At 38.1% G+C, this 20,805-nt stretch overlaps 1 protein-coding gene across 5 annotated transcripts in view; it reads right to left on the bottom strand.

Moving 5' to 3' along the window:
• Positions 1-20,805, bottom strand: part of ATG5 (autophagy related 5) — a 116,136-nt gene that overhangs the window by 55,756 nt on the left and 39,575 nt on the right. The window lies entirely within an intron of this gene.

Below are 20,805 nucleotides of genomic sequence, written 5' to 3'. Positions count from 1 at the left end.
CTAATCAAAAGAGCAATAGAATCTGAATCTGAGGAAATTTTTGACCTGGCCTCTCACTGTCTCAGAATAAACTGAGAGAAGACATTTATAGTAGTCTCCCCTTCTCCACTGGGGATATGTCCCAAGACCCTCAGTGGACACCTGAAACGGTGGACATCACTACGTATCCATGAGTCCCATACGTACTATGCTTTTTTCCTGTACATACACTCATAATAAAGATTAATTTATAAATTAGGCACAGTAAGAGACCATCTAGTTGCCAGCATCACTAACAATTTGGGACCATCATTAAGTGAAAAAAGAGTTACCTGAACAGAAGTACTGGAATCCCAATGTTGATGTGATAACTGTGACAGATACTATGAGACTCGTGGGAGGGTAGAACATAGTGTGGATACCCTGGAACCATCCTTTATACTTTACATGCTGAAGTCAGACAGAGTGAGACTTCATCATGCTGCTCAGGACAGCATACAACTTAAAACTGATGAATAGTTTATTTCTGGAATTTTTCATTTAATATTTTCAGACCATGTATGCCCACAGGAAACTGAAACTGTGAAAACAAAACCATGAATAAGGAGGGACTACCATACCCTTTTGCCCTAAAAAAGAAGTGCTATTTTAAAAAAGACAATTCCTGGGACTGACTCTTAGAGTAAAGATGCTGTAACTCTCAGTCTAGAAAACTGGCATCAGGAGAGGAATCAATATATATTTTGACAGTGTAATCCTCTCTATATTCATTGTGACAACTTTCACCTAAACCACTATCGTCTCTCATCTGAACCATTGTGACAGCCTCCTATCTGGTCTCCACTCTTCTACCTGCATCCCCAAAACAGATCCAGAAGGCGCTTTTCATACAAATCAAATCATGTCATGAATGAATAAATTTCCAAACATTTTTCTAAGGGACCATAAGGAATAATGCTTTGTAATATACTTCAACAGTATGATTATTTGAAGCTAAGTACTAGAATCGTCATTAAAAAGAAAAAATCCATTGCATCTCCTTACTGGCTATGAATGGGGCAGACCGCACCCCACTCAGAACTGCATACAAGCAACCAACACGTCGCTGTGGATAAAATACTTCCTGCCCAGGAAGCAGGTTCCTTTCAGCCCCCTCCCACCCCCTTGGAATACAACGGTTTCTGCATCTCTCTGAGACCTCACTGTCTACCAATCTGCTTACTTACTAAAGCCCGAGATCATGCTACCTTTCTGTCTCCGGAAAGCACCAAGCTTCTTCCCGTGTCACAGTTAGAGGCTTGGAATCCTCACTTTTCTCATCTTCACTGAGCTGCTTCTTTCTCACCATTCAAGTCTCCATGGAAGTGTCACCCCCTCAGGGAAGGCTTTCCTTATAATTCTAGCTGAAGTATTTTTTTATTTTCTTCTAAACATGTCTCTGTCTCCCAACTAAAATATAAGTTCTATGAGGGCAAGGCCTTTGTCTTCAGCCCTAGAAAACGCCTGGCACAAAGTACATGCTAGATGAATGTTTGTTCAATGATTAAACAACTAAACACATGACTGACTTCGATAATGTGGAGCAACAAAAAAGGCATCGCAAACGCAGCAGAGCACAATGGGCAAGCAGACGCCGCGGAGCCACACTGCCTGGGTCTGCTTTCTTGCTCTGCCACTTAATAGCTGGGCTAGTTGAGCAACACTTTAAAACTTGTGTATCAATGTCTTCATTTGTAAAATCAAGATATTATTAATAGTATTTGTAGAGTCACTGGAAGGAATAATGAATTCATATGTACCAAATACCGAGAACGGTACTTGGCACAAAGTCAGTGCTACACTAAGCATTTTGTCTCTTAGGCTTCTCAACAAGAGAAGATGCCAAGCCTCTACACACAGATTCAGTAACAAGGTAAGTGAAGGGTCAAAACCAGTATGAAAAAGTGGTTCTGCCAAAACCCCATCATCACAAGATTGTTGGAGTGTTCAGCCTGGCTCACAACCACGGAGTCTGCAACATTCACATGAAATTCTATGTGAATGTTGCCTCCCGTAAGTTATGCAACTGAGGGCCTTTGCTAGTCATGGTGGGGAGAGTCAGCGCCATAATGAAATCCAGCTGTAACCCTTTACAACACTGGATTCCTTTCATAGCCCCTTCGCTCCCTCCAACCCTTTCAACTACCCTGTAAGGCCCTATCTTTTCACTCTGTGGGAACAACTTAATTGCCATTTACCTGCCATCAATTTTCAATGCATCAATCTCCAGCCATATCATGAAACAGTGGTGGGAGCAGGAAAGGTGGTCCAAGAACATCCAAGTGGTCCTCCAGTCTTGGCAGGCTGGCATGAATTCCACCTCTCCTAACTTTACCATCTAATAACCATTCCTTCTCAATCCCTCTCTCTCCTAACAAGTCTTAAAATGTTAGGGGAGAGGAGATAAGCATGATGGGGAAAAAAAAGAGGTTTCTTGTTAATCTAGGTAGATGAGAGGCTCACAGTTATATACTTTATAGCACAGATCTACAAATGGAGCCAGTCCAAACTAGTTACTTTATAAATGGTTTAAAAAATATTGTTGGAAACTTAAGAAGAAAAAAAAACAAAACAAGAAACTAATCTTACTAAGTATTGAAAAAGTCAGAGCTGTAAATTTTAATTTCAACATCATCAATCAGTAAACCATAACTGCAAGTTACATCATCTTAAATGTCTTCCAAAACAATCCCAGTAACTGACTATTTTTAACAGACATAATTCAATTACTGTATTCTAACTTATTAAGAAACATTTACTTCAAACTTATTTCCAAACAGGGCCAGTAACAACATAAAAAGGATTCAAAATTAAAAAATGGAAGAATGACCTTCAATTATATTCAAGTCTTCACTGACTCTAAATGACAATTTTTAAAGTAGCTTGTTTTCCAAAAAGAGATTTACAGAGCTATAGCACAGTGGTAGGCCAAGACTAATTAATGAAATGTACACCTGCATAAATCACCTATAAATTTTTAAACAGATTACCTTTCAAAACGACTATAAACTGAGAAAGTATTTTTTCTCTCAGGTTGAATCACAGTTTATCACTTCCCAAGTTGAGACAGCCAGAAACAACTTTAACTTGTTACCAAGCCCATTTTCACTTCATCAGAGCACTCCAAAATCGTAAGACAAAAATAAAAATCTATTTTGATTTTTGAAAGACCAACAGAGTAAAGATACTACATTATACTCACTATATCTTTGTAAAGTTTATTACGCAGGATATTCTATCTTTATGCTAACACAAATTCCTCATGCTTCTGATAAGAAACTGTAAATGAGAAAATTTTATTAATGATTACTCACAGACAAATAAGGAAAGATTGAAAAGGTGGGGGGGGGGGCACCAGTGGTCACTGGGGATGCAATATACAATGCAACAACTCTCATTTTTAGCGGCCCACTTGAATCACTCGAGGAGCTTTTGAAAAAATACTAATATCAAGGTCTCACTCCAGAATCCCTGAAACTGTACTTATTGTAAACTCCCAGATGATTCTAATATGCAGCCAGAGTTAACAGCCTCCAGATGTAACAGGAAAAACATTGACTTTTGGAATGAAAGATCTAGGATCAAATCCTGGTTCCATTCCTTACTAGCTCTGTAAGCTCATTTTCTCATTTTAAAAGTTGATCGTGTTTATCTAATTCTTGTGAAGAATCACTAAGAATGCATATCCAGGCCTGGGACATCACAGAAATTTAGTAAATGTAATATAATTCCAGGTAAATTCTGTTCTATTTCAAATCCATTACATTTGTCCAAGGCAGCAATATGAAAAATCTCTTTTTAAAAGAAGTCCCGGGACTTCCCTGGTGGTACAGTGGATAAGAATCCGCCCCTCAATGCAGGAGACAGGGGAAGATTCCACATGCGGTGAGGCAACTAAGCCCAGGGCCCCCAACTACTGAGCCTCTGTGCTGCAATTACTGAAGCCCACAGGCCTGGAGCCCATGCTCTGCAACAGGAGAAGCCACCGCAGTAAGAAACCCATGCACCTCAAAGAACACCAGAATTAAAGAAAGCCCCAACAGCAAGGAAGATCCACCGCAAAAAATACTAGTTAAAAAAGAAAAAAAAAAAAAGCCCCCAGCTTGCAAGTAGTTCATATTATGAATCTCTAGTTTAACTCTAGGCAAGAAAGAGAAAAGGAAAAAGAAAACAACTGATAGAAGTAACAGTGTACTCAATCAAGTTTTTACTTTGTAGGGTGTGTGTTGAGTTAAATCTATCAAAGTGTTTATTTACTCCTATTATGTACCTAATTGAGTACTGGGAGATGTAGAGAATAAAAACAAAAGATAAAACAAGTACACAGAATCTTCCCCTTCACTTAATATGTAGGGGGGAAGTCACTGACGTACATAAAGTTATCACAATTTCTAATAGGTCTGACTGTCTGACTGGTCTTTTATCGTGTATTAGTAATGCTTGATGGTTCAAATCCCCCCCACCCTCTTCTTCTCTAATTTAGATGACCAAGTGAGAGATGCTTAAGTAAAAAGCATGTCAGAAGTTAGGCTGTTAAAGAAGTGGAAAACAACTCAAGTGATGCTAGAGTGAAAAGTCACAGGTTCTTATTATAGCAGAACCTCAGAGATCATATTTATTAATAACATACCTAAACAGAATTTAACTGTTCTTTTAAAACCCTAAATGGATTTTATGCTTTCAAAGCAACTTACTGAGGGAAACTGGGGCTCAAAGCAGGCAAATGAAAGGCTTGAGGTCACTGGGCCAGTAGACTCAGAGATGCTACCATATCACAGAAAACTTTCAGTTACATTTCTATAAATAAAAGCACTATTTGTTTGTTAAAACTCAAGGTTGAGTCAATCCAATGACACATGATTAACAGGAATCTGAGAAACTATTAATGAATAGAATGTTCATATTATCAAAAACTCCTGAGTCCTATACTTCAAAATTCATGGGTAGTGCCAGGTATAATAGTTAGCCAAATTTCATCTTTGATAGTTACAGATTACAAACTGAACTTAGCAGCAGCTGCTGCAGAAATAAATATTTAATATTTACTTCAACATGTACGAGGGGCTTCCCTCATAGCTCAGTTGGTAAAGAATCTGCCTGCAATGCAGGAGACCCCGGTTTGATTCCTGGCTCGGGAAGATCTGCTGGAGAAAAGATAGGCTATCCACTGCAGTATTCTTGGGTTTCCCTTGTAGCTCAGTTGGTAAAGAATCTGCCTGCAATGTGGGAGACCTGGGTTCGATCCCTGGGAGAAGGGAAAGGCTGCCCACTGCAGTATTCCTGGCCTGGAGAATTCCATGGACTGTAGTCCATGGGGTCTCAAAGAGTCAAATGCAACTTCCACTTAACATGTACATTAAGACATTATTTTTCAATGAGAACGAGGAAAAAAAATTCAACATGATAAAATTGAAAGCATCACTCAATTAGGAACTACCTCTTAAAAGCAGACAAGGATAATAATGACTAAAACTGGAAAATTCAAGCATGGTTTAAGTTCAGCTACTAGGATTATTCAGGTGGCATTTACTACCAAATTTATTTATTGTAACAACTCATTCATTGTCAAAACAAAGTTCATTTGTAAAATTATACACATACCTCAAAAAATAGGGCCCACCCAATATTTTATAAACTACATTATTACTTCCTATAGTGAATTTATTTTAGACTAAATACTATTATTTTAAATGTATTCAATAGCTTTTAGTAATAAGTAATATAGACAATGTATTCTAAAAGCTCATCAAGATGTCTAAGAATTTCAGTAGAAACAAGAATAAAGTTATTAACGTTTGAAATGATTCTATGAGTGTTTCTCAATTCATTCATTTACAATTCAAATATCTGAATCCCACAGAGTATTATTCTGAGAGTAATATAACATCTCAAAACAAATGATTAAAATTTTAGGGGAAAGCTTCTGTATGTAAAGTCTTTCTCCTTTACTCAAGGAGCCTATGCAAATTGCTCCTGTCTCTCCCTGCTTTCCAGGTATTAGATCTCCACTAACAGTCTTTTCTTCCTTGCTCCTACTACGCTATTTATATAGTCTGAGTGAATAAACAGCAATAAATTTTCTTCTTGCAAAAATGTTTTCATAGTGTTTAAAAAACCCACATAAAAATAATTTCACCTTAAGTGAAAAGTGCAGGTTAATATACTTGTAGGAAAAAAATCTGAATTTATTAACAAAAATAAGAAGCTAGTTTAAGAAAAAGAGGCATATATCATGTAGTTTAGTTCTGAGTGTGGCTTATAGTAATTTGAAATAAAGTGAAATCTTTCTGGTTAAATCCTTTATGGAAATTAATTCCAATCAAAAATAGCATTTGGGATATTTTACCAATACTCCTCTACTGAGAAAGATAGAAATAAGCTAGATGTAGAAAAGCCAGGGAATCAAAGATAGTATGGATCATAAAGGGACCCTGTGGGAAGAAACGCTGCTTAAATAGGAAGCCACTTTGAACTTCCCTGGAGTGGGAAGATTCCCTGGAAAAGGTAAAGGCTACCTACTCTATATTCTGGCCTAGAGAATTCCACAGACTGTATAGTCCATGGGATCGCAAAGAGCTGGACACGACTGAGTGACTTTCACTTTCACTTTTTGAAGATAATGATCAGAACCTGACTGAATACTATGTGTCTTAGATATACAAGTTCATTTATTTAGCTCTCATTTTTTATGGGCTGCTTCTTTTCTAGTTTTCTAGCATTTGGGTTAAAATCTTGCAACTCTCTGAATGCTAATTAAAACACTGGAAGAGTTTAATATTTAAATGCGTAAAAGATTCAGAAATCCTTTTATGCCAAAATTTGCCATAAAATTTGGCATAAAAGGATTTCTGAATCTTTTACAGTTTCTAAAGCAATAAAAGAGACATACAATGAATAATAAGAAATTAGCACTGTTAGAGAACTGCAGTTACTTCTTTGGTTCAGAAAAAACATCTTAAATACAGAGAACTGTGACAGCTAGAGCTCATTATCACAGTCATTAGTCAGAACAGGTCTGCACAGGCAGATGGGGTGAACAAAGTCACAGGGATAGGACTGGGAGAGTGGAAAAGGAGAGGCCTGAAATTCTAAAATTCTCAATAAAGTAATTTCTAGATCTTTGTTTTAAAGTGCAGGGAATAGGTACCTAGGAATAGGTAACACACTGGGCAGCATTAATTACAGACTATTGAGCGAAAATGTTTATCTGGCCATTCAGGCCCTAGAAAAATAATAAAGAATTGGTCAGACAGTAGGCAAAAGTTTAAATTAAGAGTGGAAAGAGAGGGAAAGAAGTGTTTATCAACATATGCAGTACCAGGTCAAGTACCATAGAGAAAACAGGAGAGGGAGATGAAAGGCAACAGCAGAAGAAAAAGGGAAAATACAGAAGACTCATGTTACCTCCAAAAATGTTAACAGTCTTACTGAAATGACAGCATGCTGTTGATTCATTTGTCATTTAACAATCATGTCAGCAAAAATAACCCTCAGCATCCAGAAACAACTAAGTTTACAATAAGAAGTTCACATGGTTATGTTTACACACAAGAAGAGTTAACAGATTAAAATAACTTTTTAATTTGTTTATATGTCAAAGTCCTTTTGTTTAAAGAATATAGTTCCAAATACAGCCTACATGAGTCACTGTAACAAATGAACACACCAGTCCTCAGAGCTGAGCTGGTGGAACAGATGAGAACCTTCATACATAAACTGGCCCCGGCTTTCAACTTTCAAACATATCTTACAAGGCTGCTGTAAGCCCCCAGGACAGAACTTGGGGATTCAGGAAACAGTCACTGCTACTCTAATGGAGAGACAGTTTTACCCATTAATTCTGCATCACCCCTCCCAGCAGGCATACTCAAATGGAGTGATTCTGCCGCTGAGGGGGTATCTGGCAGTGTCTGGAGACATTGTTTAATGTCATGACTGAGAATGGGGAAAAGTGTGTTACTGGCCTCTCATGAGTGGGCAGAGACCAGGAAAGCTACCAAACATCCTGTACCCCTCCACCACCCCAGCATCAAAGAATTATCCAGTCCAAAATACCTAAGAGTGCCGAGGCTGAGAAATCCTGCTCAGGAGCAGTGGCTCTCACACAGCAGAGCGTTGCAGTCACCTGGAGGGGTACCGACCCAAGAATTGCTGGGGTCTACCCTAGAATTTCTAATTCGGTCGGTTTAGGATGCACTTCTATTTAGTTCCTGGGAAACACTGATGCTTCCCACTGTCTACACTTTGAGAAACACTGCTCTAGAGAAAAGCAATCAGGAGACAACTGACGAAGCAACTAGGGTTTTCTGTTCTCTGAAGGAGAATTACAATATTAAGTTTCAAAACAAAAGATTCACTCAAAAACAATACAATATTAAGCTTCAAAACAAAAGATTCACTCAAAAACAAGTTAAACTATATATGCACATATACCCTGACCTAGGTCTTGGCAATCTTTTTCAATCTGACAACAAAAGCAACAAAGGTAAACAAGTGGAACTACATCAAACCAAAAAACTTCTGCATAGCAAAAGAAATCCTCAACAAAATGAAAAGACAACCTACTGAATGGGAGAAAATATTTGCAAATCATGTTATCTGACAAGAGGTTAATATCCAAAAAATAAACAAAAACTCATGCAACTCAACAGTAACACAATCAATCCAATTTAAAAATGGGCAGAACATACATTTTCAACAGGTTGATAAAAAGTGCTCAACATTGCTAATAATGAGGAGAATGCAAATCAAAACCACAATAAGGTATCACCTCACACCTGTCAGAATGGCTACTGTCAAGAGAACAAATGTTGGCCAAGTGTTAAGTCACTCAGTGGTGTCCAACTCTTTGTGACCCCATGGACTGTAGCCCGCCAGGCTCCTCTGTCCATGGGATTCTCCAGGCAAGAATACTGGAGTGTTTGACAGAAAACAACAAAATTCTGTAAAGCAATTATCCTTCAATTAAAAGATAAGTAAATTTAAAAAGAAAAGAATACTGGAGTGAGTTGCCATTCCCTTCTCCAGGGGATCTTCCCGACCCAGGGATCGAACCTGGGTTTTCTGCATTGGCAGGCAGATTCATTAACAGCTGAGCCACCAGGAAAAAGGGAACCCATGTGTGCTGTTGGTGGGAATGTAAGCTGACTCAACCAGTATTGTAAATATTTTTAGTTCTTTTACAACTGGTAACATACAGAATGGTGACTATGGTTCATAATACTGTATTGCATATTTGAAAGTTGCTATCAGAGTGGATCTTGAACACTCTCATCACAAGAAAAAAATTTTATAACTGTAAAATGACAGATGTTAACTAGACTTACTGTGGCGGTGCTCACTTTGCTATGTATACAAATATTAATTCATTATGTTGAAAACCTGAAACTAATATTTCACACCAATTACACCTAAATCTAAGAAACTGAAAATTAAAATAAAAAGATAAAAACAAAATAAGTTAAACTTTATACACATATATGTGTCCGTGTGTACATATGGGTGTGTGTGTGTGTGTGTGTGTGTGTGTGTATATATTTTTTTTTTTAAGAAGAGGAATCATGCTGTAAATTCAAATAATAATTACAGGTCATGACTCCAAGAGTGAAAATCATTGATCCAACATATGTTTCTCTGCATTTTCTTATATAGGGTACCAACATTCATAAGAAAAAAACTTTGCGAACCTTGCCAAACTTGGCTTACAAAAAAATAACAGTAGATTAGAAAGCATACATTATTTTTAAAGTTTTTTAACTGGACCAGAGATAAATAAAAGATATGATAAGGAGATGATTTGGAATTTTATTTAAAATAACGTTGCAAACTAAACCTTTGTATTCCTACAACACTAAGAGTTCACTAAAAATATTTTCAAGTACTGGTCAGAGTTTGTGTGTGTGTGCTCAGTTGTGTCCGATTCTTTTGTGACCCCATGGATTACTGCCCACCAAGTATAAATCTAGTCTTATAGATTTGTACATTTATTGACTGCATCTCATATACAAAAATGTATTCTCTCTACCACTGATTACAATACATGACCATTCCCTGTTATTAATGAGCATTCACTGTTATCAATACACTTATGCTAGTCTAATTTGTAGTGTATGATGAAATAACTGTCTAAACGTTTTCACCAAGTTTTATTATTGATTATCTTTACTGCCAAGTATACTTAAAGAACTATAACAGGCTATGATCCAAATTATTACCAAATTTATTTATTCATTCAAATCATGTAACTCCCAAGAGCAACCTTTCTCCGAAAGCCAAGTAAAGCATCTTTACGGTTTTATATTAAAACACAAATGCATAAACTTTTTAGATTTCCATCATTATTTCTAATTGCAGAAAGCAGAATACCAAAAGATTGATGTAAAACACGTAATATAGTAAAATGCTTGTTTGTTCCACAGTAAAACTTAATTGAATGCTCAAGCAGGTTGTAAATTTTCTCTAAGCAAATTCTTGAAGCCACACACACAGTTTCAGACTGAACTTATTATTAACCTTACTGTATTGCAGACAAAACAATAATGGAAATGACTAACTCAGCCATATGCAGAAAAAAAAGCAAAACACAGTTAGTGGCTAGAAAGAAATGTCACACACGGGATTGCTCTGTACTCAATGCCTTGTATCACTGGGACATTAACTGCCCTATCCTTCACGATGAAATAATAAAGAGGGTACTCTTTATTATTATCAAATGGTGAAAGTAAATAAGAATGAAATTAGAAGCTGCTGCATTTGATCCAAATCTAACAATAGTAAGCCTTCTTCATCTACTGACACACACTCACAATACTATCAACAATTCTATCAACATTTAACTCAACGCATCTTGACATGAATGTCTCAGAGACATTTCAAACTTTTTGTCTTCAAAGCTGACCTTCTCAATTTGGCTTTGCTCCTCATCCCAAACCTATTCTTTAACCAGTTATTTCATATCATGGTATAAAGTACCACTACCCGTCCAGCTGCCCAGGTCAGAACTCAGCAATGATTCCTCTCTTTCAACCTAACCCTGAAACCGTAGACAAGCCCCTGTGTCCCCATCCTTTGAAGTAAAAGGCTTTTGTTTTAGTCTTCCAGGCCTCACTTGAGTCTCTAAAGCCTGACTCAAGAGTTAATGATTAGGAAATGTGAAGATGTGGAAACAAAGAGTAATAGCTGTTGGGCTGGCAAACTGTTTAGACCATAAATCCACCACATAGTAGATCACCCAACTCACAGTTCCCTGAAAGATGGAAACACTCCTACATTGTTTTTATAGGAAGAAAACCCCCACCAGATTAAAACTGCTGACTGCAAGAATACAGATCCTAGACTGGTTAGAAACAGAAGGCTGACAGTGCTTGCAGCTTCACCTTGATGCCAACCAATCTAAGAACTGTGCACAGGTTAATCACACTCCTTGCAGCCCCCTCCCTCACACGGCCTTAGAAACCTCTCCCCTGAAAGTCATCAGGGAGTCTGGGTCTCTGAGCATGAGCTGCTCATTCTCCTTGCTCTGCTGCCCTGCAGTAAATGCTGGACTTTCCTGCACCACGACCTGGCTGTCTACAGACTGGCTTTACTGAGTGCAGGGGAGCAGACCCAAGGTTGGTTTGTAACAACCTTACTATCCAGCCTAACAACAGATTCTGTCAAGCCTTGCTCCAAAATAAACCCCAGATTTATTGACGCTTCTCCATCTCGATCATCATGACCCTAAAGTCCACCATCACCTTTTACCTGGACCTACTACTGCAGACTCTCCCCTTCCACTCCTGGCTCCCTCTATTTCACTCACCACTCAGTAGCTAGAATGTTGTTCATCATATTCTGTATCTCATCACTCTCCTGCCTAAAAATCCTCCTATGGCTTCCCACTGCACTTAGTATAGAAGTTCTTTTCCCTGGCTTAAAAGGCCCTATATCATCTAGCTTTTTCCCATCTCTCTAACCTCATTTCATGTCACTGGCCAAGACACAGTGGTCTTCTTTCTATTCCTTAAGATGTACCAAATTCAATATGCCATTCCCCAATTTGACTAGTTTCCTCTCATCTTTAAGACTTGAGCTTAACCATCATCTCCTCAAACAGGGCTTCTATAACTATCTTAATAAAAACAGGCCCAATTCCTAATTATCTCTATTCTCAGCACTTTGTTTATTGCTTTCAAAACAGTATAAGATGACTGCAAAAAGGATGCTTTCTGTCACACAAGACTCGTGGAAAGAACTAGATAATAGATAAGTGATATTTTTGCTACATAAAATTTTTTTTAATGATGAGACTACATGATAGATTGGTCTCACAAGTAAGAGGAGAAATCTGACAAGCACACTAGAGGAGAAGAGTATCGTGGGGGAAAACACTTAAGTTACCTCTCACTTTTGGTGAAAGCTACAAATAGGATTGTTCTTCAACAGTACCTAGCACTTTTCCCCACCTGAGGGCCCTGCTGTTCCTTCTGCCTGCTGCTGCTGCTGCTAAGTCGCTTCAGTCGTGTCTGACTCTATGCGACCCCATAGACGGCAGCCCACCAGGCTCCCCCGTCCCTGGGAGTCTCCAGGCAAAACACTGGAGTGGGTTGCCATTTCCTTCTCCAATGCATGAAAGTGAAAAGTGAAAGTGAAGTTGCTCAGTCGTGTCCGACTCTTCGCGACCCCATGGACTGCAGCCTACCAGGCTCCTCCGTCCATGGGATTTTCCAGGCAAGAGTACTGGAGTGGGGTGCCATTGCCTTCTCCTCCTTCTGCCTAGGAAGGTATTATTCACTCCAGACAAAAGCATGGTCCTGCTTTAGATCTTCATTTAATGTCATCCAACCAGTGATATCTTCTGTGACCACCTGATTAAAAATAGCAATGCCCTCTCCCAACACAGAACAGTTCTCTATTTGCATGCTTTTTCTTCCATAGCACTCATCATCAAAAGGTGTATATTGCATTTTACTTTTATATATACTTATTGTCTACCTCCTCCACAAGGGCAGGAAATTCAGTCTATTTTGTTCACTACTTTATCTTTAGTATAGATTCAATGAATTAATATTAAAATGGCACCCATAAAAGATGAACCAAGTTATAGCATGTGATGGTATTTTTTTATGTGTCAATTTGACCAGCCATGGATACCCAGACTAAACATTTCTGAGTGTGCCTGTGAGGGTGTTTTGTGCTGAGATCAGTATATATGAGTATGTGGCATTTCAGTAGATGGCCCACAGCAATGTGGACATCATCTCATCAGCTGAGAACGTGAACAGAATAAAAGGTAACGCAGAGGAAACAGGAATCTGCCCCCCCCCTTTTTCTGTCCCATATCTTGAACTGAGACATCTCATATTTTCCTACCATTAGACTAGGATTTATACCAGAAGGATCCTTGATTCTCAGGCTTCGGACTTGGACTGAATTACACCATTGACTTTTTTGAGTCTTCAGCTTGCAGAAGGCAGACTGTGGGACTTCTAAGCCTCCAAAATCACATAAGTCAATTCCTCATAATAAACCTCCGTGTGTGTGTTCATTCTGTTTCTCTGCAGAATCCTAATAAAAGGGCTATGTAAAAAGAGTGGGAGGGTGCTTCCCTGGTGCCTCAGTGGTAAAGAATCCGTCTGCCAAGGCAGGAGACACGAGTTTGGTCCCTAATCCAGGAAGATTCCTGTTGTGGAACAGCTAAGCCCCTGCACCACAACTGCTGAGCCTGCGCTCTAGAGCCCAGGAGCCACAACTACTGATCCCAGGTGCTGCAACCACTGAAGCCCACGTGTCCTCCCGCCCGTGCTCCACAACAAGAGAAGCCACCACAATGAGAAGCCTGAGCATCGCAACCAAAGAGCAGCCCTCCCCCCCCACCATCGCCAAAACTAGAGAAAAGCCCACGCGGCGTCAAGAGCCAGCAAAGCCAAAAATAAAATAAATGAAGTGGAGGCTAAATACTGACAACAGACGAGATTCTGTATGAGAAATGATGTCTGTGACACCTACGGCCCATTGAAAAAAGAAGAAGAAGAGTGTAGGAAGGTTAACAACAAGGACGAGATGAGGCTTATTCAAAAAAAAAAAAAAAAAGAAGAAGAAAAACAAAACAAGCTTCGTAAACCATGCATGGCAAAGGAATGCAAGAACATTATTGGGAAAGATAGTATCATATTAAGAGATGACAGAGAGCTCAACTATCCAGCTTCTCTGTAGTTTCCATTTTCTTCAACAACAGAGTGATTTTCAAAGAAGAAATGTGTGAAAACGTAGTTAAAATCAAAATGATGCTTCAAAAAACTCACACCTAACAGCAGGTACTCTGCTTTAAAAATTAATGCAAGCCTTCAGATGAAGGAGAATTACTTCAGTGGACACGAAAAGAACTTACAGATAGGATTACAAAACCAATGCCAATAATCTTATGAAACAATGGAAAATGAGAGAGGTGCCTGAGGTCAGCAGACAGACAAATGTTTCAACCTAAAAATATGAATGGATTTTATCAACTGGTAAGCCTGAAATCAATCTTTAGCAAAGTTTTATAATGTTTTTGAGCATTCAGAAAACAGTAATTAGCAAAAACCAGCATAAATTTTAAAATATGAGTAGCATCAAAGTGACTTATGCTTCTTTTTATGGTGGTATTACAGGGACTGGGTATCAAAAAACTGACTTATCTTGATCACCATGCTCTGGTCAGAACAGCCTTCTTAAGTGCTTCCAGAATGTATTAATTTATTTAGGCTCCTCAGCCTAACCCATATCACTCCCGGTGCCAGGAACACTTTCATCACAACCACCCTGCTCCCCATCCTTTCCTCTGCAGCCCAAACCATAAATGTAATAATTATTTACAGGCTGTCTGTTTAATGTCTGCCTCCCCCACCAGGCTGCAAACTCTTCAGGGGAGGAATCAAGGCTGCTGTACTTAGCCCAGTGGGCCCCGATGCCCATCACAGTGCCTGGCACGTGGTGGGTTCTTGCAGTGGGCTAATCCACACTACCAGCATCTGGGCATAGCTCTGCTGTACAGAAAGCTGTCTCCACGACTTGATTAAATATCAGAGTATAAAGTCTGTGAAGAATATAGATCTGTGAGCAGTCTTAGTGGCACTAATCCAATTTCTATACACTCAAAAGTGGAGGAGGGGTGAGAACAGATGAAACAAGACTGACCATACACTGATAACTGCTGAGTCTGGGTCATGGATATGTGGACGCTCATCACGCTATTTTCTCTGCTCTTATTTATACAAAATGATCCCGGTGTTCTCATGACTGATTAAAAAAAAAAAAAAAAATCTGAGTTTTTCTAAAGAAAGGAAGCTTACCAAACAGTCCTTTCATTATAAGACAAAAGGTTCAAGAAGAGTGCTTATGCTTCCTATTGACAGTTCAACTTAGGAATCTCCTTCCACACCACTTACACATTGGAACAGCACCGACACCGAGATAATAGCACAGAAAGGAAGCTTCAAGATAGAGATTTAAGTCCAAAAATCTCTTGTCTTTCTGCTTTAGTAGTCTTTCTATGATACCCCATTTATTTCTAGAAAATTATCTACTACCTTTTACCTAAGTCCTGCTTGAAAGGGCCAAGGAGGAAAGGAGAGGTAAAGTGAAAAAGAGGGAGAGAGAAATGATAAACAATAATTACTTTTCCAGGAAATCCTCTGGAAATATCTAACCATCAGAATTCAAGTGTGATTACCACTGGACAGTCATGAGTTTGAGTCTCGTGTGGTACCACCACCTTGACATTTATAAGGAAGCTCCGGTTTAGAGAGAAGAGTGATCTGCCAAGGCCACACAGCTAGTAGTAGATAAGCAAAGAAAGACCAGGCCCAACGGTCCTTCGTGGACCAACAGATTCTCAGTCCAATACTTCATCTCAGTCCAGCTGACAAAAACCAAGCAATGCAAACACAACCCAACTGTCTCTATTGTACAAGCTTGCTATAATCATCACCTAACAAGCAAAAGTATTTTCAAAATGCTACAACTTATCATAAAATTCACCTTTGGTTAATCACTATTTTCTCTTAAAAATCAGTTTTAAGTTAAAATGGTACATTACCAAATAATTCCTCTAAAACATAACTTAGCTCAAAGGATTAACCATAGTTTACAAACAATGTACATTTTCAATAATTAGCAGGCAGAACTTGCATTTATTTGAAGGTCTCTGGAACTTATTTGATGTCATCTTTTCTTTTTTAGTATACCCAGAAAAATCAAAGCTAAAAACTGTCATATATTATGCTAAAATATTTTTTAGAGATTTCCTCAAATCTCTAGCTTATAAGAAGAACCTCCTGACATTTAATAGAAAATAGCCTGCAAACATAGTGACAAACACCTCATAAATAATAAAAATGCTACTTTCTTTTCTTTTTTTGTGGTCATTACCTTTTTTTCAAGGAGAGGTTAGATACTCTTGTAACTAAAATGAAAACCTGTAAAAAACACTGAAAGGCACAGTATGTCTTAAATGAGTTTTCTTGGTTTCAAAAGCTTTTCTTATTTCTCTTTCACAGAGACCTGAAAAATTAAAATTAGCATTTGAAAGTATTCAAACATTGTTTAAATTGTTTAGTTGCTATGTTCTACAGGTGCAGTTCTGAATGAAATAAATTTACCATCTGCTTTGTCTCAGTTCTGCCAATTTACAATTACACTAACAAACAGGTGAAACATCTTTGCCCTAACAAATTTATAATATTTTCTTTTGGATGGAAAAATTCTTAAATATAAAAATCCACTTCCATATTAAAATTGTTAAAGGTACTTCCTCTTTTTTACACTAATATTAATCTATGAAAAGCTGTTAACATTTCCTTGCTGTACTAGATAGGATTAAAATAAAGGAGTCAGTAAGTCAACATTTATTTTGCCCATTCTGTGCCTAAAGGTATACTTGGTATTGGGGATACAGAAAATGCATGATATACTCTAATCAAAAGAAAGTTATATTCTAGCAGAAAACATTAACCATATCTATACCAGAGTGTGAAACATGCGAGCAAAAATGCAGATGAATGGACAAGGAGCCGTGACAGTATGAAAATATAACTGGTTCTGCCTCCACCTGGCTGTCATTTTCATGAAAACAGGATCCTAGTTTGTCCTATCACTGCTGGGTGATCACTAGCTTCTAGCACAGTGTCAGGTACATGATAGATGTGCAAAAGATACTTTGGCTAAAAAAATAATGAAAGAGGCAAGATTTCATGGAGAGGGTGATAACAGAGAGGAGCATTAAAACAGTAAATAAAAAATTAAACAGACTAAAAGGAAGAAAGACGTTATTCCAGGCAGAAGGAACAGAATGAACTACTATACCCACCTTTCACCAATTTACCTTAATGCAGGCAACAGTCAACATTTTACCCCAAAGCATATTTTCTATAAACAACCTTTACTCAGCTGAAGATTTCCTAAATGTATATTTCAATTTTAAAAAATTGAGTTTCCACAGGACTCCACATGTAGGATTTGGAGTGTGTAAACTCAATCATTACCAGTACCAATAAAACCAAACAAAATAGACACAAAAATAATTTATAGCTAAAAAAGGAATAAAGTATAATTTAACCACATACCATTTTAAGTTGGAGTTTATGAAACTCAATTTGAAAAGTACTTTAATAAAAGTGAAATGAATAAAAATAACTTTAAAACAGTCACACAACCAAGAAAGACTATATAAGCTAAGACAAAAACAGGAAAAAAGGAATTTTACGCCAAAAAATTGCAATGAAGGCAGTTATCAGACTAAATCTGATACATTTACACCCAGTTCTGAAAGTGTGACATGATGGGTCATGCTTTGCATGCGTGAGTGCTAAGTCACTTCAGTCGTGTCCAGCTCTTTGAGACCCTGTGGACTGTAGCACGCCAGGCTCCTCTGTCCATGGGGCTCTCCAGGCAAGAGTACTGGAATACTGGAGGGGCTGCCATGCCCTCCTCCAGGGGATCGTCCTGACCCAAGGACCAAACCCGCATCTCTAATGTCTTCTGCACTGGCAGGGGAGTCCTTTACCACCAGTCCAACCGGGAAGTCATGCTTTAGGTCAATGATAAATAAAAGCTACTGGTTTAATAACCTGTAGGCTCACAAATGTTTTCTAAAAGGGTTAGAGAGTAAATATTGTACGTTGTGGGCCACACGGTCTCTTCCAAACTATTAACTCAGCAGCTATAGCAGGAAAGTAGCTATAAACAATACTTAAATGAACTGGGGTGGCAGGGGTCTAATAAAGCTTTATTTATAAATGGGCTTCCCAGGTGACACAGTGGTAAAAAAAACAGGTAGGTGGCTCATGACCACAGTTTGCCAACCCTATTCTAGAGTTTCCAAAGTGACTTCTCAGTATTTTATCAAGACAGCTTTACTTCCTTTCAAACTCTTTCACATAAACTATATTAATGTTTCATAAAATCTTCTAAAGACACGTAAGAAAACAAAGCAGATATTCTTTTGTTTTACAGATAAAGAAACTGAAGCTAAAGGGATTGAGTGACTTGCCCTAAGGAGCTGCCAGAAGAACTGAGACTCAAACCACACCTTTGTTGTTTTCACAACTCTTACCCATCACCTTCTGTACCCAATTCTGCAATGCCTCAAATGAAACAGTTCAATCATTTTTAGAAATCTCTGCAGAATCCCTGGGCTCTCTATAGCTGACTCATCATCCTCATGATAGATTTCAAGAACATCTATTTAAAAGTCTATCTAAATTATTTACTTAAATTCCGAAGCCAAATTACTCTCAGATCCCTTCTCTCTTTAGAATATTTCTGTCTTATTCCATTTAAGTATATTCACAAGCCTCTTGAAACGCCACTTCATCTGCAAACGGCCAGTCAGGAAAAAGAAAAAGTATTCCTTCTTAAGGGGTTGTAAACTCTTTTGATCACTTAATAAGAGTATGTGTACTCAGTAATACAAACGAGGTGAAAGGCCTGGTGCCTTCCTTTTGCAAAGCTTACAACCTAACTGATACATATGAGAGGCACAAATACAAAACTAAGGAGCAACTCCATGTAACTTGGATCAAATATAAGAAACTTGAAATAAATGAGTTATAGGACACATCATAAAATATATCTTTTGTACTACAGAAGCCAAAGACAATGCCCTGTATTTTTCATAATGAAAGTTTAATAAATACTAAATAACTACAGACATCTCTTTGACATGATAATTATGCAGTACAAAAGATAAAACTGTATCATATTTTTTTAATTATTTTTTTTTTAGGGGAGTAAGAGGGCTTTTTCTTATTCTAGTTGTTGCCATGAAAGAGCAGCTTTCTTATTGTACCAACTCCTTTTCCAAAAATAACTATCAAAGATGGGAAAAATATAGACAGTCCTTGCTCTGCACAGTAGTACAGAACTGGAAAAGTGATCATGCAAGATGAAACCACGCAAAGTGGTCCTAATAGTTAATGAGAAAATTTACAACTGTCTATGACCTTTTAGAAAACTGTCAAAACATTAAAATCTCTGATGGTTACAAAGGCACAGGAAATGAAAAAAGTAAATAAAACTAATATTTTTTTAGTATGCTGTGTTATTTATAGTGCACCAGTTAAAACATTAGGAACATGGAGAATCAAAGGACTTTATTTGTAAAACTCTTAAGCACAATTTAAACAGTGCTTGCTTTCTTGACATATAACTTACAAGCAAGCATCTTTCCTGAACCTTGGCAAACCGTCATACTCCTTTCTAAGTTAGGATCAACTTCAAACATGTTACTTGCACTTTCAAGGTCAGAAATATCCCTGTTCCTTTAATGAGATATTTTTGCCAGCGTCATTCCCTCTGGGATAACTTCATCCTTTTCATCACAACCAGTTCACTCACATGTGTGGAAGAGTTTGCCTTTACCAAGTTCCTATGGCTGCATTTCTGAAGTCCCTCAATCTAGTAGTGTCAAGAGTCTCACAGTTATATCTTCTAAAATTCCACTGCATTTTATTCAAATTTCACTTTCAGCACTATCACTTTTTGTTTCTTTGCTACACTTTCATCTTTCTTGGCTAATTCCCCCTTTCAATAATCCAGTTTTACAAATGTTACATGGGTTTATCAATGGATACAAGGAAGCAACACCGCTTTGCTGTCTGTGAGTGAACAGCATAACTGCTGCATTAGGACAATTCACTGACAAGACGCTGAAAGGAGTGACATGACTGGTCGCTGATTATGATGTGTATCTGCCATCACATATTTACTGAAGAACTTGCATTATTTAACTAAAGCACGTTAACTGAAATTCATGCAGATCTGACCCATGCAAAGTGAGAACTGCCTGTACACAGAACTGTGTGGAGACACTGGAGGGCAATCAATGTAGGCAAGGTTAAGGAACTCTGATCTCTAAGAGACAGAGAACACAGCAGGAAGGTGCAGACTGCCCTCAGCTTTTCCCTTGCGTGTATTTTCTAAATCCCAGCCAGGAGAGGGAGAATCTGAGCACAAAGCAAGGCTTACTGTTCTGATAAAGCAGAGAAACTAGAGTCTGTGCCCCTACAGTGGAGGTATTCTGGTACATTCAGAGGGTATTCAGTTGCAGCTCCAGAAAACCATGACTCTCAGTAAGGGCACTTTGTCCAGAAGCGAAAGACAGGAAGTTTATCCTGTCTGATGTCATGGGCAAAGCGATCTGTCTAATGCTAGGAAATTCAGGAGGAGAGGACACTAGAACAGTACAGGTAAGTGACGGATTACCAAAGGTAGCTTCTTTGTGAAATTCTGTGCACAGAGGCTGTGATTTAAACGTGTACCACCAATCCT

Source organism: Dama dama, chromosome 28 (assembly GCF_033118175.1).
Source record: "Dama dama isolate Ldn47 chromosome 28, ASM3311817v1, whole genome shotgun sequence".
Taxonomy (NCBI): domain Eukaryota; kingdom Metazoa; phylum Chordata; class Mammalia; order Artiodactyla; family Cervidae; genus Dama; species Dama dama.
This window is presented reverse-complemented; position numbering and strand designations above follow the sequence as displayed.